The 27,530-nt window shown below is 46.0% G+C and overlaps 1 protein-coding gene across 2 annotated transcripts in view; it reads left to right on the top strand.

The window, feature by feature from the left end:
- The window catches only part of MTMR12 (myotubularin related protein 12), an 813,877-nt gene that overhangs the window by 465,484 nt on the left and 320,863 nt on the right, over window positions 1-27,530 (top strand). The window lies entirely within an intron of this gene.

The following is a 27,530-nucleotide window of genomic DNA, read 5'->3' as shown; positions in this document are numbered from 1 at the left end:
GCCCTCATCGCTGCCACCGATGACATACGAACCCTGATGGACAACGGTGAAACAGCGGCCCTCATCCTCCTCGACCTCTCCGCGGCTTTCGACACTGTCTGCCACCGCACCCTAGTACAGCGCCTCGGCAACATCGGAATCCAGGACAAGGCACTGGATTGGATCAGCTCCTTCCTCGACGGAAGAACACAGAGAGTCCGCCTACCACCGTACAAGTCAGAGGCCACTAAAGTCATCTGCGGCGTCCCTCAAGGATCCTCACTGAGCCCCACCCTCTTCAACGTCTACATGAGCCCCCTCGCGGCCATCGCACGCCAACACAACCTCAACATAATCTCCTACGCCGACGACACCCAGCTGATCCTCTCCCTGACCAACGACCCCGCCGCCGCCAGAGCCAACCTGCACGAAGGGATGAGAGAGGTAGCCGAATGGATGACGACCAGCCGCCTGAAACTGAACTCAGACAAGACGGAGGTCCTCATCCTGGGCTCCTCGCCCTCCGCCTGGGACGACTCCTGGTGGCCCCCCGCCCTGGGCACCGCACCCAAACCGACGGACCACGCACCCAACCTGGGATTCATCCTGGACTCCTCCCTCTCCATGACCAGACAAGTCAACGCCGTCTCCTCGTCATGCTTCAACATTCTACGCATGCTACGTAAGATCTTCCGGTGGATCCCCTCCGAGACGAGGAAGACGGTCACCCAGGCCCTCGTCACCAGCCGACTGGACTACGGCAACGCCCTCTACGCCGGAACCACCGCCAAGCTCCAGAAGAGACTCCAGCGGATCCAGAACGCCTCGGCCAGACTCATCCTCGACATCCCCCGACGCAGCCACATCTCCGGACACCTGAGAGATCTGCATTGGCTCCCGGTCAACAAGAGAATCACCTTCCGTCTCCTCACCCACGCGCACAAAGCCCTACACGACCAAGGCCCGAGCTACCTCAACAACCGGATCAACTTCTACACTCCCAAGCGCCTCCTCAGATCAACCAGCCACGCCCTCGCCGCCGTCCCCCGCATCCGAAGAGCGACAACAGGAGGAAGGTGCTTCTCCTACCTGGCCGCCAAGACCTGGAACTCACTCCCGACCGACCTGCGCCTGACCCAAGACCACCTCTCCTTCAGGAAGAAGCTCAAGACCTGGCTGTTCGAGCAGTAACGGCACCCCCCCCCCCCCCCAACCCAGCGCCTTGAGACCCTACGGGTGAGTAGTGCGCTCTATAAATGGCCTGATTGATTGATTGATTTGTGTCATCATTTCGCGCATGCAATTTTCCCTCAGATATGGAAAAAGTGAAAATGAGACTTTAGAATGTGTTACACTGCTTGTAAATGTCATTGGTCTAGTCCTCCATTTGCTTCCTTTGTATACTGACCGCTAACGTTTTCAGTGTAAACAGTTTACTGCGTAATTGTACGCCTACACGGACCAATCTGATGCTAATAAAGAGATTTAAAAAAAAAAAAAAACAACAACATATACATTGAAATAATCAATTTAAATACAACCATAAAACAGATGACTAAACATTATCCAAGACAAGATCAATATTCATGTGGTGTAAACCACGCGTGGCTGAGCTTTGTAGATGTTTGTAATTTTCTCTACGCGCGTTTCGGCGTACGAGGCACCTTCTTCAAGAAGAGGCACATAGATGTCTGTACGAAAAAAAGCATAAGACACACCTAGGACAACAAAGTACACTGTCTGTGTAGGGATGTGGGCTGTACAGTGAATTTGAATTTGAATTTAAAAGCATTTATAGAGCGCTCGTATACTGGCAGTTTCTTGACGCTTAAAAGTTAACAGTGGCAAGAACAGGTAGACAGAGAAACAGTGGCAGATACAGTATACATACAAAAAGGTGAACTCCATATTCATAAAGAATAAGAATAAAGTTGCCAAGAGAAGAATTATAAGATTTGGAAAAGGCAAACTGTTCATGAAATATGTAAGTGAAAGAAATACCCATACTTCCGCACCCAAATTGGTGATAAAGAATGCAAAAGCAAGGACAGTGTTGTGAAATGGGATGTGATCAATGGCACCTAAAAACCCTAGACTAAAAAAAATACAACTTACCAAAATGAGAAATTGAAGCTGAACAATAGGTATGAATCTTAAAGGATAAACGATTCTACAAAAAAGATAAACCAGTGAGGACTGAAAATATAAAAAAAACTAATTAGGAACTGAGGAGCATCCAGATAGATACAGATAATTACCTTCAGAAAACACTAAGTCCACGTGATATGTAGACAACTGTATGTTTTGGATGAACCAAGACTGATTAATAGATCTAGAGAACACGGAAATAACCATGCATTAAAAAATGCTATATACAAAGATAAAGTGTAAAGCATTACACTAAGGCCTTCTAAGGGATAATTCACCGAAATGAAGAAACAGAGGTACTGGGGTGATGCTTGAGTCCAAGACATCATACCAGCAGGACTTAGGGTGGACAAAAAACTCCCTTCTCGAGTGTCTACCGGGGGTATTAAATACACTGAGGTGAGTTTCAGTGTAAAGTATAGACAATGATATTTAAACTGAACATGTTGAGACTGGTAATACCTTGGACGCTATGTTGTCAGTCTTGATGCAGTAGCCAAGGATAAATGAATAACGTTAGTTACCGATGGAAAGACTGTTCATTTGTAGCGTCTCTCTGATAAAGAGTAGAGCGACATAGCAAGTTAAGAAAATATTTGCATTTCTACAACGCTCCAAACCGCTCATTACAGTGTTATTACAGAGCGAACTCCAATACTTCATAAAGGCAGTGAGTTCCCCAATGGTATGTGTGTGAACACATCCTTACGAGGCCCTATCGCAAATGTAACCACATCGACACTACTGGCTCAAAGGGAGCTGTGATCGAACAAATGCTCCCGATAACTGAGACTAAACATTGTGACAATCACCGGTCTTTAATGCCATAGTTGAATGGCACAGGGACGATCACAAACATCGACCCTATACACACAATCGCGAATTCAAATAATTGCGTACGCGCAGCACCTGGGATAGCGTCCGCTTGGTGTTCTTAAGGTGAAAAGAGAATACCAATGGCGACGCCTGAGTAGTTAGTATCTTATTATGTGTAGGCCTTGATTCTCGTATGGTCCCTAGTTGCTTAGGAATGTTATTTCAGTAACAAAGGTCATATGATGTCACTTCCAGTGATGTTATAAAGATCAAGAGTGTGTGACTGGCATTTAGCGAATTGACCACAATATAAACCAGAAAGACTAAGGGAGAAACAAAGATAAACTTATTGGAAATACTCTGGAAAGTTGTACATCCTCGAAAGGACTGCCTGATAGAACATTCCCTCCCATCCTGCCTTCTTTCTGTTAACTGGTCAGTTTATCTCTTGTTTATTTCATGATGAAAAATGGGAAAATCGTTATGCCTGCTTTTTTTTTTTTAATGAAAATACAGTATATAAAATGTAGATTCTCAAAATGCTTTATTCGGTGTGCGGTGCACAACCATATAAGCAAACAAAAATACACATATTAAAAGCATCACAAATACATAGATATTGAAAATACTGCCAAGTTAGGAGATGAGAGTCTCTTGAAGCTTAAAATGCATGTTATCAATAATAAAAAGATAAGATTATTTCTAGTTTCATACGGGAGCATAATGTGCAAATAGCAATAAAGTGCATAAATCTAAGCTCAGCAGTGTGCGAATTTCACTTTTAAGTGTTTTCGAGTAGTACAAAATAAAAGTCTAAAAAACAGTTTGAAATTCCAAAAAGTTGCATAAAACACAATTCTTCTTAGAGATGAACGTCACCTAAAAATAGAGGAATTCAGTACTTAATGCTGGGCTAAAAAATGTGCATATTACGTTTTTTTTTTTTTTGATTATAAACTTTTATTCGACATCAGAACACACACACAGCTTTTCGCCTACAACCCTGGGGCCGGCAGCAAAATTAAGTCTACTTCAATACTGAAAATAGTGACAGTACAAAAAGGCGGTTCGTCGTCGATCCGAGGGTCCGGCCATACATGTCCCGGGGTTACCATCCCCGTCTGCCAAATTTCTCCCCCCCACCACCCATCAACCTACCCCTCCCACCCTGTGCGAACTTGAAAATGCCGGCTGCGGCGCCTCCTGGGAGTATTTGGGAAGTGTGTGTGTCCGCAAACATAGCCTCAAATATAACCTCACTCTCACAACAACCCCGCCCAACCGCCCCCCCCCCCGCCTGCCTGTGCGCCAAACATCTCTGCTGCCCTACCGAATCAATTCCTGTGCCGTCATACCTAACACTGCACTGCTGCAATTTCCTACACTAGCCTCCTACCTGCTCTTGCCTGGCCTCCCTACTCCTACTCGCTCCTTACTCGTGTCCCTTGTATAGGTCCCGTGACCCCTTAGCCGCCCCTGTGTCTCCCACATTTGTCCGCTGTCCAGCCTGAACTATGGAGTGCCCTGTGCCGAGGCTTCGACACCGTTCTTTCCGCCACGCTGTTCGTCACTCTCCTCCTGTGCTGCTTCCGCGGTATCCTTGTTAGACCTGAAAGTCATGTACAGGTCCCAGAAATTTTTTGGTCTACTAACCGGGGGCAGGAGTTCGCTATAGTGCTGTGATTGGGTGCAGCTATACAACCGGTCCCTTTCCCATCGGTGCTTAGTCGGGAATGGGCCGCGCATCCAGCATTGCGCCACAGCGCGTCGTGCCATGAGTAGCCCCATGTCCGCCAGACGGCGAGACTCCAGTGGAAGTATCCTGGTGTGTCCCAGCAACGCCAGTGCCGGGTCAGCCGGGAGCTCCAATTCAAGTACTAGTCCTAATTCTTGGAAGACTGCCTCCCAGAATTTGTTGATTCCGGACAGGTCCACGCCAGATGTGCATATTACGTTTTTACGTGCCTGCTGAAAGTGCAATTAACAGAGGTTGCGTTATCAGTGCCCCGCTTATAATGTATACTATGATATATATATTTCTCTGGATAATTTCTTTAGTGACCAAATAAAATACAATAGGAATTTTCCTGCTAGAACATAAGATACAAATCGCGATCACAACCTGCTTTCTTCAAATGTTTCTTACCTAAATGTAAAAACATAACTAAACACAGGCTACAGGTTGGTCAATGTTGAATACGACATTTTAAAAACCTTGCCATGTCTGTAACTATAAACTCTGAGTCCAGCATTTGAAGAGCCAAAAAAGCTGGCCGGCATTGACGTAAACCCATCAGTTTCAATAACGGGATCAGCCAACGTTTTCTCGGTTCGGAGTAAAATTTGCAGAAAAGAGTTACACGGAGAAGGGACTACGCTGAGATGCCATCACACGGGCATTGGATTAGCTGCTTCGACCAGTCATTTGTAGATGGAAAAGTTATAAAACGATGGAAAACATTTAGTCTAAATCTAATGAGTAAGAAGGTATCGTAGTTAGATAACTTCAAGATTTAGATAGGGCTCAATCGTGTCAGTTGTTTGAATTGACAGTGAATGCTGTACAGAAATTGTATTTGCTTCAACAGACAGTCGGAGATCAGCTAGGTGTTTTAAACATTTGTTCCTTAACAACTTTCGTGGGATCCTGGCCATTTCCTGAGGATAAAAATGGTAGTTCTGCAGGCCTAAATCACTGAGGAACTTCTTAACATATTGTAGCCATAGGATCTTATGAACGTGTTCTAGCTTTAGGCAATCCGTTACAATGGCTTGAGTAAACTTTAATTTATTTGATGTCCATATACGGTGCCATAACAGAACCGGTTGCATCCGGATGATGTCGGAAATATAGCGTAAACCCAGTTCTAGATGACAACTGTATGTTGATGTGGATTGAGGTGCAGCAAGTAGGAATCTCAGTAAGTTATTTTCGACCTTTTGGATGGATTCGACTTGCGCGTACCCCCAAACCCCAGCCCCATAGATGGCTGTACTCACACATTTGGGGCGATAGATTTCGAGCATCTCTTTGGACGTTTTTTTTCCAAGCCTCTTGGTAAATGCTACTAGTGCCATAGTGGCTTTCAAGAACTGCAACTTTTGCAGCGTGAATCATTCTGGATTCACTATGCTGTGCATTATTCCGCGGTCTTGTGGTTGGGTCCGGATTCGTAGTCTTCTTTTTTTTTTTGTAGCCCAGGTGGGCGTCGGCGTCACACCTCCTTGGGTGCATTTCCGGTGACGTCGGCATGCTTCCTGCGGAAGCTCCCACTCTTGGGCGCCATCTTCAGATTCTTTTTTCCGCCGTCGGGTCTGGATCGTTCCCGTTTGGGCTCCAGACATTTTTGGAGAAAGAAGAAAGAAAATACAGAAAAGTAGAAAGAAAAGTCATCTGAAGACTCCAGGAGACTTCGACGAGGAGTCAGCAAATCAGAAGGAGAATTCATCGAGATCTTCGACGAACGTCGACGAACACGCGACCAGGGAGGCCCTGAGCGCTCGATGATGGACAACACGCCGTTCAAGTTCTGCCGTAACTGCCACCACAAGTATGCGCAGAAGGACCAGCACCCGGTATGCGACCTTTGTCTACCGGTAAATCACGAAAGCGAGGACTGCAACGCCTGCTCCGCCTTCGCCCCGAAGACCCTTCGTGTGAGAGAGAGACAGAGGGAAGCGCACGCCACCCTGCAGGGGAAGGCCCCGACTCCGTCCCTCTACGATCTGGGGATGTCTTCCGAGGAAGAGGACAACGCTGCCGCCGAAGACAACAGCTACACGGTCGTAGAGACCGATTACACGAAGACTTCTGATAACGTAGGAGACTCTCCGGCCCCCAAGAACCCGAGAGACTCTGAGTCTCAAAAAAACCAGGGCAAGGCCCCGAAAGCGCCGACGCCAAAACACCTGGCGTCCGCGAGTACTCACAGGCCCAGCGGATCCTCTGAGAAGGAGTCCCCGGCGCCGAGAGCTGTTGAACAGCAGAAGTCGTCGAAAATCGTCCCCGAAAAGGATCGATCGACGCGGAGGGAGAAGGACCCTAAACTACCGACGCCGACCAGAGACCCAAAATCCGGTTCGACGTCGAAAACTTCGGCACCGAAAAGCACAGCGCCGAGCCAACCGCCGAAAAGAGCGGCCGAACCATCCGACGCGGAACACGCAGCCGAGATGGAGAAAAAGAGAAGGCGCCTCGGGGTCGAAATGGAAAACATCTTGCAGCGGAAGGAAGAATTCGACGCAAAGATGAAAACCTTCACGATTCCACACAAGACCAAGCCACCAGTGGTGGAGGTGGTCGAGGAGGAAGACGAGGTCGCCGAGGAACAAGACCCGGACGAGGACGAGAATCCCTACGATAGTTACAACTATGGGGAGGAAGAGGACAGCAGGACGGACGCAGAGTCGGCCCCCTCTGACTTACAGGAGGTGGATTACCTAGATGTCGACAGCCCGGAGGAGGCGGTCGACACATATCCCTCGAGGCCCTCGCCGCCAGACGACATCGGGGCCTACAACTCGGTGATAAAGTCTGCCGCAGCGGCATTCAAACTCAAGCTCGACGAAGAGAAGCAGAAAGCAGACTTCCTTCTAGAGACATTGCTCCCCACACAAACAAGGATCCAGTACGTACCAATGCTCGACAGCGTCTTGGCTCAAGGGAAGGAAGCATTCAGGGAGCCCGCAACATGCAAGGCAGTAACTCCCAGAACAGAGAAGAAATACAAACATTCCTCAAAAGACCCACCCTACATTCAGGGCACGGTCTCCGCAGACTACATTATCACAGCCACAGCAAGGAAGAGGGCTAACGTACCCACTACTTCTGGACCACCACCCGATAAGGAGAGCAAGAGGATGGATCTGGTGAGCAGAAGGATCGAACGGAATGCCGCGACCCACTGGCGCATGGCTAATTCCAACGCCCTGATAAACAGGCACATGTACCAGATCATGGAGGAGCTGGGGCAGTTGGTGAAGGACCTGCCCCAGGATGCCAGACAGAAGGCCGAAAAACTGGTTGAAGAAGGGAAGGAAGCGGCAAATTCTTGCCTTAAGACCTCCAGCAGGCTCATGATGATGGGTGTCAATGAAAGAAGACACGCCTGGCTCAGGATTTCAGGTTTCAAACCAGAGGTGCAACACAGCATCCTGAACACACCGTTCAACGGCGATACGCTTTTCGGAACAACAGTTGATGAGAAGCTCAGTCAACTAAAAAAGGATAACGAAACAGCAAGGTCCATGGGAGCATTGCAGTTCAGAGGCAACAAAAGGGGCACCCCGTCACGGAGGCCTGGCGGGAGAGGTGGAAACCAGCCAGGTACATCACACCAGGCTTTCCAACAAACGCACCAGGCAGACTCGCAGGCTCAGCAGGGTCAGCAGAAGCAGTCCTGGCAATACCAACAAAGAGGCCAGTCCTTTCGAGGGAGAGGAAATGGACGTGGACAGAATAGAAGAGGGGGACAGCAGCCTGCCTCTAAGTTACTTCAAAAAACTCCGGGTGCCCGCCCACAGAAAAGATCCCAGGGGGCAGCACGTATTATTTATTATTTTATTTATTGTACTTATAGAGCGCGCTATCACCTCAAGAGGCATCCTAGCGCTGGCAGTTACAAAGCAAGGAGGAAAAAAAGGCAGTTGAGGCGGTTAGGAATTAAGGCAAGCGTGGAAAAAGCCAAGTTTTTAGCTGCCTTCTGAAGGCAGGCAGATGATCAATCTGCCTGAGTTCCATAGGCAGAGAATTCCACAGCTTAGCTGCAGCCACTCTAGATGTTCTGCCTCCAGCTCTAGATCTTTTAAACCTGGGAACAGCCACCACCCTGGCCAGGGAGGAGCGCAGATTAGGGGCTGGAACATACCATGAAAACATCAGTTGAAAGCAAGCCGGACCCAGCCCATGAAGGGCTTTGAAGGTCAGACACAAGGACTTAAAGGTCACCTGGAAAAGGGCAATTGAGGTCAGAAACAAATAGTTCTCCCTCACTGGGAGCCAATGCAGCTGTGCCAAGGCCGTAGCAGAAGAAGATCTCGACGGCCACCCTAAGGCCAATTTGGCAGCTGCAGACTGAAGTCTCTGAAGCCTATCCAAAAGATAGCTCTGGGACTCCAGCAGAAGGGCGTTTCAGTAATCTAACCTGCTTAACACAGTGCAACGTACCACCTCTATCCGTGCCGTCGGTGGTAGCAGGGGCAGGATTTTCCTCAGAGGGCGAATGATTGCCATACAGCTAGCCACCACCTTAGAGACATGCGCCTCCAAGGAGAGATCACTATTGAACATGACCCCCAGGTTCCGAACTACCCTCACCGGCTGGACCAATGTGGTGAAATCAATTGGCCAGAGGTTGTCAGGTAAGGGAGAACTTATCCTAGGCCGTGGGCAATAAAGCACCTCGGTCGTCCCGGAGTTAAATTGCAGCGAATTGGCTTTAAGCCATTCTGCCATGGCTCGCATACAGCTGTGAAATTCCTCCAAGGATGTAGAATCATTCCCCTCCAAGGACAGAATCCGCTGTGTCATCAGCGTAGTTGACAATTTCGATCTTAAAATGATGATTACCGCTATTAAGGGCTTCATGTAGATGTTAAAAAGAACCGGACTAACTGCCGAGCCCTGTGGAACGCCATGCGAGACAGTGGAGAAGGCCGATTGAAAAGGCGTCCGGGATACCGCCTGTTCTCTGCCTTGAAGAAAGGACTCACACCATCGTAGGGCATTCCCCACAACTCCAACATCTCTCAGCCTGCCCAGTAGGATATCACAGAGGGATCAAGACAAGCTAGACACCTACGACCACATAACACCAGTGGGAGGAAGATTAAGATTTTACCTCCAAGAATGAAGAGAAATCACATCAGACAAATGGATCCTCAACATCATTCAATTCGGATACTGCATAGAGTTGGAGGGGAGGCCAACAAGCAGAAAACCAAAAAGAAAACCACTAGCAAGCAAACAGCTAGAGCGTCTTCAGGAAGAAGCAAAGGAACTCCTGCGGAAGCAGGCCATAGAACGGGTACCCTTCAAGGAAAGAAACGAGGGAATATACTCAACGTACTTCCTGGTACCAAAAGTAGACGAGACAATGAGACCCATTCTGGACCTAAGGTTCCTGAACAAATTCATAAGAACGCAAAAATTCAAAATGACCTCCCTGCAAGAGGTGCTGCCGCAATTGCAGATCAGGGACTTCATGGTCACGATAGACCTCAAGGACACCTACCTGAACATCCCAATGAACAGAAAGCACAAGCATATGCTCAGGTTCACCATCGGAGAAAGCCACTACCAGTTCACGATACTAGCCTTCGTGCTAAAATCAGCACCAAGGGTCTTCACAAAGTGCCTCGCAGCAGTCGCAGCGCACCTACGAAGGCAGGGAATACACGTATACCCCTACCTGGACGACTGGCTGGTGAAAGCAAACTCATACCAGAAATGCAAGCAGCACGCACATACAGTGACGAGCACGCTCATAAGCCTGGGGTTCTCCATCCATTGGAAGAAATCATCAATGGAGCCGGAACAAGTGAAGATCTTCCTGGGAGCACAGATCAACACCTTACAGGGCAAGGTGTTCCCCAGCGAGAAGAGGGCGAGGGCGCTGGTGAAGGAAACTCGCCTCTACCGGAAGGGACAAGCTCGGACAGTGAGGACTGCGAGCAAGATCATGGGGATGATGGAATCATGCTTCCACCTGGTACCAAATGTACGTCTCCACATGAGACCCATTCAAGAATGGCTACAGGAGCAATGGTCACAAGCTACAGGCAGTTGGGAGGATCTAGTGGTTGTAACGCACGCAGTGCAGAAGGAGATGACATGGTGGACCATGGAGAACATAACAAGGGGAAAGCCTCTAACGCCCCCAACGCCAACAGTGACCATCACCACAGACGCATCCCTGAAGGGATGGGGCGCTCACATGGAGGAGCTCAAGGTGAGGGGACTGTGGACGCCAGCAGATGCGACAAAGCACATCAATTACCTAGAATTGAAGACAATCTTCCTTGCACTGAAAGCTTTCCAAACAAGACTGTACAAGCACAAGGTGTTGCTACAAACAGACAACACCACCGCGAAGTTCTACATCAACAAGCAGGGTGGCACACAGTCAGCCCCGCTTTCAACGCTGGCGCAGGAGATATGGAGATGGGCCATCCCTCTCAAGATAGACCTGCTAGCCATACACCTACCAGGGAAGGACAACATACAGGCAGACTGGCTCAGCAGACAGACATCGGCATCCCACGAGTGGGAGCTCAATGCTCAAGAGACAAGGTGGCTGTTCGACAGATGGGGAACACCATCAGTGGACCTGTTTGCCACATGCTGGAATGCAAAATGCCAAAACTTCGCATCCAGACAGCCCGAGGAGGGGTCCCTGGGGAATGCCCTATGGATAGATTGGTCAAGGACATTTGTTTACGCCTTTCCCCTGATACCACTGATGCACAGAGTGCTGAGCAAGTGCAGAGCGAGCAACATGACCCTGATACTGGTCGCGCCAGTGGGCCAGGCAGACATGGTACTCGCAGATCATGGAGATGACACAGTGTGCACCCCACAGATTCGGCAAAAGGAAAGACCTACTCTCCATGCAGGACGGAGAGGTGCTACACCCAGAGCCAGAGTGCCTGAGCCTAGTAGCGTGGCTCCTGAGGACATAGAGTTCGCACATTTGAGACTGCCAGAAAGCACCCTGAGGGTCCTTCGGGAGGCACGAAGGCCCAGCACTCGGAAGTGCTATGTTGCGAAATGGAAAAGATTCACAATGTGGTGCAGAAAAGAAGAACTTCACAATAAAAAAAGGACTCCACAGTGCTAAAGTACCTGACACACTTTTTGGAGAAGAGCCTCGTTAAGAGTTCACTTGGCAGCGATAGTCGCCTACACAAGGGGAGAAACGTGCAGGAGTTTCTTCACATCACAGGTGGTGAAGAGATTCCTGGAAGGAGCGAAAAGGATCGCACCACCCAAGAGGGTGCCGCCACCTGCATCGAACTTGAACATAGTCCTAACGGAACTCTTGAAAGAGCCCTTTGAACCACTTCACAAGGCCTCCCTAAAGATGCTAACTATGAAAACAGCTTTCCTGGTTGCAATAACGTCCTTACGCAGAGTAAGTGAGCTTCAGGCGCTGACGCTACAAGAACCCTACGTACAAATACACAATGATAGGGTTGTGATGAGGACTGACCCACACTTCATGCTGAAGGTGGTGTCCAAATTCCACATGAACCAGTCTATACGGATACCGAGTTTTTTCCAAAAACCAACCACTAGCGCAGAGAGAGCCCTGCACACCCTGGACGCCAGAAGGGCAGTCAGGCACTACATTGAGAGGACAAAGGGACACAGGAAAACAAAACAGTTCTTTGTGTCATTGGCCAACAGTTTCATGGGCAAGGCAGTAACCAAAGAGACTATTGCACGATGGATTGCACAAACAATTCAACTCTGCCACAAACGTGCAGGACAAGAACTAGCAGAGGGGACACATGCCCACTCCACTAGGAAAAAGGGTGCTACAATAGCCTTCCTGGCTAATACACCCATACAAGACATATGCCTTGCGGCAACATGGGCTTTGGTGCACACGTTCACGAAGCACTACTGTGTGGATATACAGATGAACAAGGAAGCACAAGTCGGACAAAAGGTGCTCCAGCACATATTCAATAACCAACGCTCATCTTCCACCCAGCCGCCACAGAGATGAGAAACCGCTACAAAATCTATGCACAGTATAGTGAATCCAGAAAGATTCACGCTGCAAAACGAATAGTTTTCTTACCTGTCGGTGTAGTTTTGCAGCTTGAAGATCTTTCTGGATTCCCTAGCGAACCCACCCACCTCCGCCAGAAAGATGAGGCTGGAGAGGGAAGAGGTGGTTAAAAAAAAAAAAAAGACTTTAAAAGTACAAAGCGATAAAATATCACCTAAATAGAACATTGCCATTACTTCGGAAACAAAAGAAACACGGAAAAAAAGAACCCGAAGATGGCGCCCAAGAGTGGGAGCTTCCGCAGGAAGCATGCCGACGTCACCGGAAATGCTCCCAAGGAGGTGTGATGCCGACGCCCACCTGGGCTACAAAAAAACAACAAAAAAAAACAAAGAAAAGACTACGAATCCGGACCCAAGCACAAGACCGCGGAATAATGCACAGCATAGTGAATCTAGAAAGATCTTCAAGCTGCAAAACTACACCGACAGGTAAGAAAACTATTTGTTTCTGACCTCAATTGCCCTTTTCCAGGTGCCCTTCTCGTCTATGACCACTCCCAAATAAGGATAAGTTGGTGTTGGTGTTGAATTGTTTATGTAAATATCATTACCCTTTCGTAGTTTTTTACCAGAGGTCATTATAAAGGTCTTTTTTATATTAATTTTTAGGTCCAAGTGTGACAAATGTATTATATCGTTTTAAGGAACGCTGCAGTTCGAGGGTAGTGCGGGCGATGATGACCGCGTCGTCCGCGTATTAAAGTGTGGGATTGGGCGATTCTGGACTAAGAGGAGGTCCTGGCTTCCTTTCAACATGGCTGCTTCCAAACCATTTGTGTATAGACTGAAGAGGAAGGGAGCCAGGACACAGCCTTGTCTTACTCCCCGCTCCACATGGAATGGGGAAGATAATTGGCCCCCATGCCATATCTTACTCTTGCCGTTGCATTTGTGTAGATTTCTCTCAAATAATTAACCAGAAGCTCGTCAACCCCCATTTCTATCAAAATGGCCCAAAGTTTTGCATGTGCCACGCAGTCAAACGCCGCGGTGAGATCGACGTATGCCATGCATAATCTACCACCCTTCGTATCCACATACTTGCCTCTCAGTAACACCAGATTTAAGACCTGTTCAGTGGTGCCATGGCCTTCCCTAAAGCCGTACTGGAGGTCAGATATGATGTTGTTACCTTCCGTCCAGCACTGTAGGTGTTCTAACAGGATTCGGCCCACCACCTTTCCCAGTGAGTCAAGTAGAGAAATAGGGCAGTAATACGTTGGGACTGTTACGGTTCCCCTTTTTATAAATCGGAACCAAAATGGACTCCGACCAAGAGTCCAGGAGACCAACCTTGCCGGTAGCTTCTAGGACCCTAAATAATAAAGGTGCCCATAGGTTCATGTTAAATTTATATAGGTCCACGGGAACCCCGTCCGGGCCCGAGGCCTTCCCTCCTCTGCCTGCATTCAAGGCTAGCTCGATTTCGGCCAGTGAGAAATCCAAAGCCAGTGGGCTAGGTGGGTCACTTAGGTTTGCAGGTCCTTCCCCGGGACTCCCAGGAGTTTGTATGGGAGGCTCAGTAAGGCTAAACATCTGGGAAAATAAGCTATCCATTCCCTTTCAGTAATTGTAGCCTCTATATTGCCGGTCTCTCTTTGGCCTGAGAGAAATGATGAATTGATAACCTCCCAGAATGCTGTGGGATCTTTAGTTTTACAGCTATTATGCAGGGCAACCCAGTGTTCCTCTTTTAGTTCTTTCCTTCGCTGCCCGAGTGTTTTGTAATATGTTTTCCTTAGTTGGGTGACCTCGGTTCTGTCTCTTGGGGATTTTTTAAGGGCTGCTTTAAGGGTGGAGTAAGCTTTAGAACAAGATGAATTAAACCAGCTGGGCTTGGGTTTTCTTTTCCCTTTAGGAGTGATAGTTAAAGCTTCGTTAACATTTGTGGTTATTATTTTAAAATTATCTATAATCTCTTGGGGAGACTAACATTCTGCCAGGCATACACTAAGTGCTGTCTCGGACCCTCTAATGATCTTTTCCGTTATTATGTTAAGATCAATGCGGCTCCACTTTATTGCGTAGCCGTTTGGTCTGTTCATCGTGAGGTTTTCATCCTGAAACAGTGTTTTTGGCTTTTTATGTGCCCCTATCACTAAATGCACAGTCATGCGTGGTAAAATTAGTGATAAGATTAGAAGCACTGATTGCCATGAGGATGAAATCGATACAGGTCGATGCTCCTTTGCCATTATACGTAGGAGTTAAGCTAATGGCAGGTGTTAGCAGCTCGTTGGCAAAAGCCAATTGTAGAAGTGACATTGTCTCATTCATGTACGCCCCTTTTGGGGAGTGGGGAAAATGTGTAATGTTGTTGTCGTTGTAATCCAGAAAGCCGCAAGTGATATTATTATTTTTCTCACATAGTGCTAGATTAAAATCACCGCCCCATATGATAGTGGGATTTTTCCCTTGATTGATATTGATGTAATCTAGGAGAAAGTAGCGGATTTCCTTCAGTGTTTCCATCAGGTTAATTTCTTGTAAATTGTTAAAAAAAATTGACTATCACCAAGTGTTTTTGTTTATTTGTAGTTATTGTAATTATCTGATAATTCTCCTCATTTTTTATAGAACCAGTTTCTACTTCTTGAATTAAATTGGAAACGTAGACCACTAACCCACCTTTCGCTCGCCCTGAGGGTGAAGTGAGTGCTGGGGAGCAGAACGTTTTGTAGCCGCTTAGATGAATGGGGGATACTGCCCATGTCTCCTGTAAACAGAGGATATCATAAAACCGCGCACATTTTGTCCACCCTTCATGATTGATCTTTGACCGGAGACCGGCTATGTTCCAGAATATTATACTAATTAGTAACCCTCCCCGGGAGTCGGCCACTATCTGGTGAGATAAATTTGAATATCTATTTTCTTTGAAAGGGGAATTGTTAGTTGTAGAAACCACCACTAATTCTAGGTGTTGTATTTTGTTTGATTTGGAATGATTTCTCTTATCGTCAAAGTTAGAAATTAGCGATTCCTGTGCCTGTGGTATAGATGGCAACTCTGGGTAAGAGGGCAGAGAGAGAAGATTTTCCAGGGATAGATTATCTTGGAAATGGTCGGGGACTGTTGGCCGTTGGTCTTCCTTACTTGCTCCCACAGTGTTGGAAGAAAGAGGATTTATTGGAGATGTTAGTTGTCAGTCCACCTCCTCTATTAGTGCCAAAAGTTCAAATCTATTCTGCGTTAGAATAGAACCATTGGGTTTTATGATGGGATTAAACACTGGTCTATAGAAAAAGCCAAGTGGGACAGAGAGGATTGCTGTTGATGGAATCAGCGATTCCTCCTTAAAGGCTAGAAGAGAGCGAACAGTTCTTGGAGTGTTAAAATTTATAACAATGCAGTCCCCCTGAATACTTTTTTGGGAAGGACCAACCCAACCTACTCTCCGTACCATAAGAATTTGGTTGGTTTCCTTTAGATGAAAATGCTTGTATTTTACCAACCAGTCCACTACTTTGTTCCGGAGAGAACGCCAGGATTCTGAGACTCTGTGTTTTAAAGGTGGGACACCTGTTAATACCATGACGTAGGGACATGATGCAGGTAGCAAGTTTAAGCAATCTGTGTTTGACTGGACCCTACTGTTTGAGGGGTTAAGTGACGCCTTTTTCTGTATATGATTATTGGGAATCTCTTCCTTATTGATGGCCTTCAATATAGTTCCCCCAATGATATCATTTTGATTCTCTTTGTGCAATACCATATCAGGACCAGGACCAGCAGCTATATTAGATTGGGTGAGTGGATGTCTTTGAGGTAGTGGGAAATTATTTGCAGTAAGTGTCGGGTTAGAACTTTTGGGCATGCTCCTAGTGAATCAAAGCCCGCTATCATTTGGGTCATCTTGTTCTCTAAGCAGGCAAATCTTTCTTCAAAAAGGGAGGAGAGAAAGGAGGCCAATTCCCCACATTTTTGTTCTAAAATGTTTTTTACGTGGGCTTCCATCTGTTTCCCTAGATTTTGTATGGGTTCCTCGGAATTGCCAATGGGGGGGGGACCTAGCTGAATTACAGGGGAGAATTGGCTTTCATCTGTTTGGGTTCCTAAAGTACGTGAACCTACCTCAACAGATACCTTTCCTTTTTTGGATGTTAGGCTCCTATCTGTTAATTCAGGTGATTTTAATAGTGAAGGATCTACAGGTGAGGGAGAGAAACTTAGGGAAGGTGTATTGTTCAGTGAAAGTGTGCTAATAAGATCTTCCTCCCTAGCAAGTGGCAATTGCGAGGGGTCAATTGAGAGCCTACGCTCTGTTAACTGGATCTCCTGGTCGATTAGGGATTCAGCTCTTAGTAAATATGCATCTAGGGTCCCCACAGTACTCTTACGTTTCTCCATTATTAGGGAGTAATGTTATAATTCTTAAGAGATCGAATGTGCTTTGGGCCCTAGATTTCAGAGTAAGAAGGAGGGGACTTTATAGAACGGTAATAGAAAAAATACACAACCATTACTATTGACCAGTTTGTAAATGTTTTTACCGTGGTAGGCAATAGGTCCAGCAATGTTGTACCACCAAGGGACTAAGCCCGCCCCGGCCTCCTCTGGCCTCTGACGGCCTCAGACGGCCCCGCCCTTGTCCCGGGCTTCTCCAGTCGCGCTCCCGTGTACCGCGCAGCAGTTGCCGCGAGAGTCTTTTATCGCGGCTGTGGGCGGAAGTGGGCGAGCAACAACAAGGGGCTCCCTGGACTGGTAGTCCTCGTCCGTCCGTCGGGAGCTCCTCTCCTCTCCCCGGTAAGCGCAGCCAGCAGCAAGGAACTCCAAAGGATCAAAAGCGGCACCCACGCAGCGGTTGCCGCAAGAGTCTTTTATCGCGGCTGTGGGCGGAAGTGGGCGAGCAACAACAAGGGTCTCCTGGGACTGGTAGTCCTTGTCCGTCCGTCGGGAGCTCCTCTCCTCTCCCCGGTAAGCGCAGCAAGGGGCTTCAAAGGATCAAAAGCGGCAACCTGGGATGGATTAATGAGTAATAATTAGCCCTATCGTTTTTAGTTAATGTTCATGGTACCAGGTAAAAGATTAATCTTCTCCTCTAATCAGGCAGCATCTTAAAATTTTTTGAAGTTGATACCTTAAAAGCTTTCTATGTGCAAGCACAATCCTAATGTAATTATTTTACTTAAATTATTGTATTAATTTTGATGTAGCAGCTACACTTTTAGGTCATTATAAACCTTTGTTTTAACCTTTTTGTCACAGATAATACAAACTGTCAGAGCAAGGTTCTGCCCTTCAGTTTAAGCAATCTGTGTTTGACTGGACCCTACTGTTTGAGGGGTTAAGTGACGCCTTTTTCTGTATATGATTATTGGGAATCTCTTCCTTATTGATGGCCTTCAATATAGTTCCCCCAATGATATCATTTTGATTCTCTTTGTGCAATACCATATCAGGACCAGGACCAGCAGCTATATTAGATTGGGTGAGTGGATGTCTTTGAGGTAGTGGGAAATTATTTGCAGTAAGTGTCGGGTTAGAACTTTTGGGCATGCTCCTAGTGAATCAAAGCCCGCTATCATTTGGGTCATCTTGTTCTCTAAGCAGGCAAATCTTTCTTCAAAAAGGGAGGAGAGAAAGGAGGCCAATTCCCCACATTTTTGTTCTAAAATGTTTTTTACGTGGGCTTCCATCTGTTTCCCTAGATTTTGTATGGGTTCCTCGGAATTGCCAATGGGGGGGGACCTAGCTGAATTACAGGGGAGAATTGGCTTTCATCTGTTTGGGTTCCTAAAGTACGTGAACCTACCTCAACAGATACCTTTCCTTTTTTGGATGTTAGGCTGCCTATCTGTTAATTCAGGTGATTTTAATAGTGAAGGATCTACAGGTGAGGGAGAGAAACTTAGGGAAGGTGTATTGTTCAGTGAAAGTGTGCTAATAAGATCTTCCTCCCTAGCAAGTGGCAATTGCGAGGGGTCAATTGAGAGCCTACGCTCTGTTAACTGGATCTCCTGGTCGATTAGGGATTCAGCTCTTAGTAAATATGCATCTAGGGTCCCCACAGTACTCTTACGTTTCTCCATTATTAGGGAGTAATGTTATAATTCTTAAGAGATCGAATGTGCTTTGGGCCCTAGATTTCAGAGTAAGAAGGAGGGGACTTTATAGAACGGTAATAGAAAAAATACACAACCATTACTATTGACCAGTTTGTAAATGTTTTTACCGTGGTAGGCAATAGGTCCAGCAATGTTGTACCACCAAGGGACTAAGCCCGCCCCGGCCTCCTCTGGCCTCTGACGGCCTCAGACGGCCCCGCCCTTGTCCCGGGCTTCTCCAGTCGCGCTCCCGTGTACCGCGCAGCAGTTGCCGCGAGAGTCTTTTATCGCGGCTGTGGGCGGAAGTGGGCGAGCAACAACAAGGGGCTCCCTGGACTGGTAGTCCTCGTCCGTCCGTCGGGAGCTCCTCTCCTCTCCCCGGTAAGCGCAGCCAGCAGCAAGGAACTCCAAAGGATCAAAAGCGGCACCCACGCAGCGGTTGCCGCAAGAGTCTTTTATCGCGGCTGTGGGCGGAAGTGGGCGAGCAACAACAAGGGGCTCCCTGGACTGGTAGTCCTCGTCCGTCCGTCGGGAGCTCCTCTCCTCTCCCCGGTAAGCGCAGCCAGCAGCAAGGAACTCCAAAGGATCAAAAGCGGCACCCACGCAGCGGTTGCCGCAAGAGTCTTTTATCGCGGCTGTGGGCGGAAGTGGGCGAGCAACAACAAGGGGCTCCTGGGACTGGTAGTCCTTGTCCGTCCGTCGGGAGCTCCTCTCCTCTCCCCGGTAAGCGCAGCAAGGGGCTTCAAAGGATCAAAAGCGGCAACCTGGGATGGATTAATGAGTAATAATTAGCCCTATCGTTTTTAGTTAATGTTCATGGTACCAGGTAAAAGATTAATCTTCTCCTCTAATCAGGCAGCATCTTAAAATTTTTTGAAGTTGATACCTTAAAAGCTTTCTATGTGCAAGCACAATCCTAATGTAATTATTTTACTTAAATTATTGTATTAATTTTGATGTAGCAGCTACACTTTTAGGTCATTATAAACCTTTGTTTTAACCTTTTTGTCACAGATAATACAAACTGTCAGAGCAAGGTGATGAAAACACATCCTAATGAGTAACTGTGTGCGCTACTAGGTGGCACTGTACAGCTCCATACTGATGCCGTTCGGCTCCGGTAATGGCATGCAGGCCCAATAAAGGTGCCACTCCAGCATGCTCTCATCATTTGCTCTCTTCTTCACCACCAGACCCGCATCCAGAGCTACCGCTCACCCTGAGACCTATTTACCCTAAAATATGCACTGTGCAAGGGAATTGTCACCTCTCAAAACAACACATTTTAAACCTTGTAAGGACTGTGAAAAGCAAGTATCTGTGACAGATAATTATCAGGTTGGCCTGTGGAGCCTGGGGTCGAGTCCCGACTCCAATGCCTGCAGTGACTGCACGTTGATGAACCTTAAGGCCATATATGGCAGCGAGGAGAAACTCTGTCACCAAGAACTTAAAGACTCCAAGTCATAACTGGTCTAAGTCAGAGGGTCGATCACTGTCCTGTTCCCAATCCACAAGTTGCAGGAGTCGATCCTGTGGAACGACTGAGGGAGGGTCGTCTGTCCATCTTGAAGCAGGAAGTGCAACCTCTTCTTTTTGGGGGGGCTATTGAGAGGGGGCCTGTGCCAGCAGTGAGTTGTGGCAGCTAATAGTTACTTTTAGGTGCCAAAGAAAAACATAGGCATTCGTCCTGTTTTAGGCGTGGGCCCTTTCTTTGCTTTCCTATGGAAAAAGAAACTCAAAATGCTCTCCCTGGCCCAACTCCTGTCTGCTCTTGATGCAGGAGACTGGATGGTGGCATTGAATCAAAAAGACGCCTATTTCCATATACCCGTCTTATGGACCGATCAGGGCTACCTGCCGTTCGTGGTGGGACAGGAGCATTTTCAGTTTGCTGTGCTCCCCGGGGTGTTAATAAAAGCGATGGTAGTGGTAGCAGTACATCTTTAGAGGTCATGTGTCCCAGTCTTCCCCTGCCTCTATGACTGACTGTTGAAGGCGGCTGTCAACCTCCTCCAGACAACTGCAAACCTCCTATCATCTTTGGAGTTCTCTATCAATGTACCAACGTCGCACATGACTCTCTGATGCTTCCCTTCTTCTGAGCCATTCTCAACATGGTTTGGTTTTGTGTTTTTCCCCTGGAAAGGAGAGTCCAGGACGTTTAGGCTATGATCCTGATCTTTGAGCTATGATCCTGATCTTTGAGCTTTTGTCCTGGATTTCAGTGAGTTCGACTCTGAGGCTGTTGAGATTGATGGGCTCCTGTATCTTGCTGACCTAGCATGCCAGGTGGCATATGCGGGCTGTGTAGTGGATTCTGAAGTCTGTGAGCCCAACATCAAGTGGATCTCTGCCCAAGTTCAGAGTTAGGAAAAGACTGCAAAAAATCTGTAGTGAAGGTTATTGGACTACGAATGTGTGAGAAAATGGGGTCTGTTACAGTACCCCCCCCCCCGCTTTTTGCCTAGCTTTTGATGCAACTTTGACTGTAGGGTACTTGGTCGCTGCTGTCCAGGTTCCCAGTACCAGTGTTCTGTCCCTAAAACTGTTCTACAATTGGCCCTTCAGGCCACCTAAGTCCTTAGAAAATGGAACCTGGGTGCCTAAGGCATTGGGACTGAAGATCGACCCCTAGGGAGCGCTCACTGCAGCATGCATGCCCTGGGATGCCAACTAGCACTGCCCAAGGTATAAGTAAACCACCCCTCTAGCAGGTCTTTAAAGCTCTACTGCAAGGTGCATGAACAGATATGCCCCTACATTAGTGAGGTCTATTCCTTAATATTTTAAGTGCCAGGGAAGCCATAGAGAGTACATGGGCTGTAAACTCAACAACTCAAGTTTCACAGCACCATGATGTCTTCCCTGAACACAGGAGTGTTTGCTACCAAACTACTCCTCTCAAACCCAGACTGATGCCAGCGTGGGATTTATTGAAAAATGTACTCGGAAGTGCCCCCTGAAAACCTACCAACCCTGGTGTGGTCACAGACTGGTTTTAGGCAGCCTGCCACCACCGGACATGGTCTGGACCCCTGGGTCAAGAGTCCCCACTCTCTGGGACCAGAAACAAAGCACATTCTTGGCAGAGGTGTCACAACTCCTCCCCCAGGATGGGCACAGTTCTCGAGGGGGGAGCTTCAAAGGCCTGCCGGCTTTGTAATGCGACCCCCAGCCTCTGCTGCTAGCAGCAGATGGCAGCCCCCGGTTTACATCCCCAGTGTGGGCAGGAAAACTAGGAAGAATAGGAGATGTGCCACACCTGTGCAGCTGGTGGTGCAGTGTTGGTACTTACTTGAACCTTGCCTTCTGCCTACCCTGCAACCTGAAGACTGGAACTGTAAGTGGCATACTTACTGTAAAACCGCATTATTGCTTTCCTCCATAGGTTAACAGTGCAAAGACTGAAAATTGCACGGTGTCCACTTTTGAACTTGAAAAGAATTCCTTTTTAGAAACGTACTTACTGGTTTTGCGACGATCTTGTTCTAAAAATAAATCTTGAGCAAAGCTTATTTTTATAAAATTGGTGTGAATCTCCTTTTTGAGTCGTGTGTCAATCAATAAATTCTTTATTCGATCCAATTGATCGAGATCATAAAAGCACAGATAGAAATTACAAAAACCAATATACAATTCCAATTCATCCATATCCATACTAATATTATAAAGAGAGAGCCCAAACCTTTGAGGCGGGTAATCTCAGTAACCACAGCACCAATCACAACACCCAATACAGCGTTGGAAAGGGCAGTTGCAGCAAAAGGACATAGGCTATGCAGACAGCCAATATATATATATATATATATATATATATATATATATATATATATATATAATGTCCTTCTGCTGCAACTGCCCTTTCCAACGCTGTATTGGGTGTGCGTTGGAAAGGGCAGTTGCAGCAGAAGGACATAGGCTATGCAGACAGGAAAGATAATCAGCATGAGTATTCTTGCCTCCAGAAATGTGTCTGATTGAGAAATTGAACTCAAACATCTTAGATAACAACCTAACAAGTCTGGGACTCACTTTATCATGATCACTTTTGGATAATAAAAATACCAGGGGTTTATGATCAGTGACCAAAAGAAACTTTCTTCCCCACAAAAATGTCTCATAATGTTTAGGAGCCCAGACACAGGCTAAAGCCTCTCTTTCTATTGTACTGTATTTCCTTTCAGACTGTGAAAGTGATCTAGAAGTGAAGGCTATAGTATGTTCTGTGACTTCCACCAATTGCGTGAGGACAGCGCCCAAGCCTACCCCACTAGCGTCAACAGTAATTATAGATTGGACATCCTCCCTGAAGGAACGTAAAGCTGGAACTTTTAAAATAAGATCTTTTAGATTTGAAAAGGCAAGTGATTGACCTTCCTCCCTTGCGAAAAGCTCACCTTTTCTAAGCAATTTTCTTAACGGTTCAGTTTGGAGTGAAAAGCTATCTATGAAGCGCAAATAGTATTTGCATAAACCCAGAAAAGACCTGAGTTGGTCTTTGTTAGCAGGTGCCGGACTATCAATAATAGCTTTGACTAGGTCAGATTTAGGTTTAATACCCGAGTCTGAAATATGATGCCCTAAATAATCAATGCTGTTGAGAAAAAAATTACACTTTTCTTTTTTAACAGTGAAACCTTGGGCTTCAAGCACATCTAAAACATTACTTAAAATGTTCAAATGGTTTTCAGTACTGTTAGAAAATACCAAGATATCATCTTGATATGCAAATACATTTTTAAAATTACCAAATAATTCATACATTAACTTTTTAAAAACTGAAGCGGCCGAGGCCAGGCCGAAAGGCATCCTTAAGAATTGAAAAGCACCAAAAGGTGTGTTAAAAGCTGTCAGTGCGCGAGAGTCTTCGTTGAGTGCAACTTGATGGTAAGCTGATCTCAAGTCTATGCAGGAAAAGACTTTAGCACCACCTAAACGAGCCAGCATCTCCTGAATTTTTGGAAGAGGAAAACAGTCAATCAAAATGTTCTTGTTAAGCGATCTCAGATCGATGCACAGCCTGATGTCACCTGTATCTTTTTTCCTGGCTACGACAATTGGCGAAATCCATTCAGAAGAATTGATAGGCTCAATCACTTTCTCCCTGCACAAATTTATTTTCCAAATGCTGTTTCAAATTATCTCTTATGGATAAAGGAACATTCCTTACTTTATGAATTACTGGTGATGCATCCTTTTTCAAAATAATTTTGTGTTCAAAATTATGTACCAAACCCAGTCTGTCTTCAAAAAGTTTGTGATGATCCGATAGAAGCTGTTGTAAATCAGGTTTAAGAATAGGAATGTCAACAAGAGATATTGGACAAGAAGTCCCTGGCCGCAAAACCATGCCAAATTTCCCTTGGTCTCTCCATCCTAAAATATTGTACCCTTTCTTTGCCACATAGATCTTAGTAAAGAACTGTCTATCTTCAAATTTAATATCACTAGAAAAATAGCCAATCATATCAATGGTGTGTCCCCCAAACGCAATAGTTCTAATGTCAGGTTCCTCGAGATGCACATGGTGCCAATTCTTATAATATAATCCATCAGTGATAAGTCACCAGTGAACCTGAGTCAACAGTCACCTGTAACTTAATCTCACCAATGGTAACATCACATAATGGACCACCATCATCAAAATCTGAATCAATAGCAAGGATGACCCTTTCCTTTGTTAAAATCACCCCCTCATTTGCTTCAGAAACATTTTCCACATTTTCAATAGTAGATACCTTACGAGGAACTTTACACATTCGTGAAAAATGTCCAACCTTGTTGCAGTTAGTGCATAATTTCCCCAGAGCTGGACAATTCCTCGCATTAGCCAAATGTGTAGAAGACCCACATCTAAAACAAACTGCTTCTTGACCTCTTCAGTTTTGTGACTTTGAAATTTTGGTTTGGTACTTATAGCATTAACATGTTCAACAGGCATTTCAATTCTATTTTTGTTTAACTCTTTCTGTGCAACAGCAGACCTCTCAATTCCTCTAGCTAACTCTAGAGTTTCATCCAAAGAGGAGTTCCTACAACAAAGAAGCCTTTTCTGAACTTCTTTATTGTAGCAATTTACTACTAATTGATCCCTTAAATAAGAATAAATATTACCATCAAACTCGCATGTAGCGATTAAAACTCGTAATTCTGTTAAAAATGTATCAATTGTCTCAAAATCAAATTGCTTAATAGTGTAAAATGTGTGCCTTTCTACAACAACACTGGTATCATCTTTAAAATAATTTGAGAGCCTTGAAACTGCTTCCTTATAAACATCCCATTGAGAATCACTTGGAGCAGATACAATAGGTAAATGGTCAAAAATTAGTTGACCTTCAGCTCCTAAGTTGTTGTACAAAAGAGCTAACTTCCTAACTGGATCAAATTTAGCACCATCTAAAGCTATAATATAGCTTGCAAAACCCTTAAACCATTGTTTCCACTTTGTTTTGGCAACACCTGGCTCTGGAAGAAAATGAGGTGGACAAGTAATATTTTGCATGCTTGTAACAAAAAGGTAATAATATCAGCTTTAAAATAACAGTATGTATGAGTCTCTCAAATGCCTTATTGTGGTGTGCACATCACCGAAAAGCGTGCGAAAATGATGGAAGAATACTTGTAAATACCCAATAAGTACATACGAGGTGTGCAAGGTGCGCGCGTCAAATGCAAGGTGTGCGCGTCACCGCGCTTACGAGAAAAGTAATCTCCAAATCAGACACTTTCCTATAGAGTGGTGTGCGCGTCACCGCGCTGAAGCTGAATTATGCCTTTTCCAAGATGGCCGCACGTCACGTGTGCGTGACCCTGGGCGTCAAGACGTAATGACGTGGTTACAGTGTGACAAGACGAGGAATGCCGGAGAGAAGATTCGAAGAGCGAGGTAAGCAAAGTTCTCGCTCTGTACTCGCGCTGGTAAGGCCGTTGGAAATTTAAACAGGGGGAAAGGCCAAATCTGAAGTAACTAGTCACAGTCTCTAAATAATAGAAAAAAACTTCCATACGACCTGCTGGCGAGTACTTAAGTAAAATAGTCCTCTGTTAACGTGACACTCTGTCCCCGTCTTCTCTTACGCGAAACTCCCTGAATTCATGTAGCTGAATGAATCAAAGCTGCTAAAGGTGCTGAAAACCATCCCGATCGTCGCCAATTCTGTAGTGTCTTAAAATGATGAGTTCCACACGGGAGTATCTTGCAATTAGACTGGATGTCTATTTTATTGGTGATGGCACGCAGCTCACAGGAGTACAGCTTACAGGTTGAGAGCCCCAGTACAACCGCCGCTCTCCAGAACCAAACCCCCGAACTCAGAACCATGACTACATTCTAATTCCCTAATAGATTCCATTAACAAAGAAAGTAAGAACACAACACACTTCCAATATAAGCATTGAATCTAAGGAATCAAACACCTTTTTAGCATGCATGAAGAGCGCCTACCGCTTGCCATAGTGTTAGGACTATATGATGCATGGTTGCAGTGAGTATATGGACATTTCACAAGTTTGACCTACCTGGGACAAAGCCTGATTGTTTGGGGAGGAGCAAATGAGGGATGAGCGGCAGCAATCTGTTAGTTTAGTATTGTTAATTTATGCAATGTTAGTTAATAATGTGCCCAAAATTGTAGACACATTGAAGGTCACATGGAAAGGGGGCCTTGGAACCCTAGATGAGTCGGAAAGGAACAAGACCTTGCAATATCCCAGGCAGGTTGTGATGATGACAGGACTCTGATTAATACATCTAAAAATATTATAGAGGTCATACTACCAGAGGGTTAGCCTAAGGAAGATGGGTGCAATAAATATTGATTCATGTGGGCAGAAAGGAGATTTCAGACATACCCTTTGGTTGTGCTCAAAACAAATTCAATTTTGGAAAAATATCATGGCTGTGTGGGAAACAGTGTGTGATTTTACCTTTGTGCTGGGTCCGAAAATTATGATTCCAGGTGTTTAGGATGGAGCAATTCTTCAGCCTTTTGTGTCCCTTGCAGTCACCCAGCTGACCCTTGGAGAAGTTCCAGTCTGTGTGCAATTAGAGACCTTTGGGTGTATTTCCCCAGCAGTCTTTTTCAGACGTATTCCTTAATCTAATGTGTGTTCCTGGCTTGGAATTCTCTGAAGAGTTAGTGATGTTCAATTTTATCCATTGCACTTGCAGGTGAATGGGGATTTTCCTAGTCCTGCCTTGGGTTCCACCAAACCTCAACCCTTTTTTACACCTAACTGTGAAAGTTCCTCAAGCCCCCCATTCAAAAAGGCAGAAGTCAGGCTTCCCACGTAGCAGGTCTGAGTCTCCACCCTGATCCGTCGCTAGGGAAATGAGAAAGCTTTCACTCTTCATGATCTGGGAATTGCTTCCCCTTTATTGTTTGTAGATGCAAACAACGGAGGGACATCTGTGGATGATCCACTTGTGGGATCTTCCTGCTCAAAACACGTAATGCCTAATTGAATTGCTAATTTCATCCATTTGGAGAAAGATATGTCAGGAGAGTTGGTTAAATTGTGTTTGTCGTTCAGGCAGTGCAAAGTGTACTTTTTAAAAGTTACTTTAACTACTGAACTAAATTTTTGATAAAAAGTGAAAATTAACTTTTATGCCAGTTTTTATTATTTTCCAGGCACAATTATGAGAATAAACTTGTATTTATAATTAGACTACCTCATAGGGATAAACGCTTTTGCCTACACATTGACAATCCGCTTTTGGAGAATCTTCGTTA

This window comes from Lissotriton helveticus, chromosome 2_1 (assembly GCF_964261635.1).
Source record: "Lissotriton helveticus chromosome 2_1, aLisHel1.1, whole genome shotgun sequence".
In the NCBI taxonomy this organism is placed as follows: Eukaryota; Metazoa; Chordata; class Amphibia; order Caudata; family Salamandridae; genus Lissotriton; species Lissotriton helveticus.
Note: the sequence above shows the minus strand (reverse complement) of the source record. Positions and strands in the feature narration are given on the sequence as shown.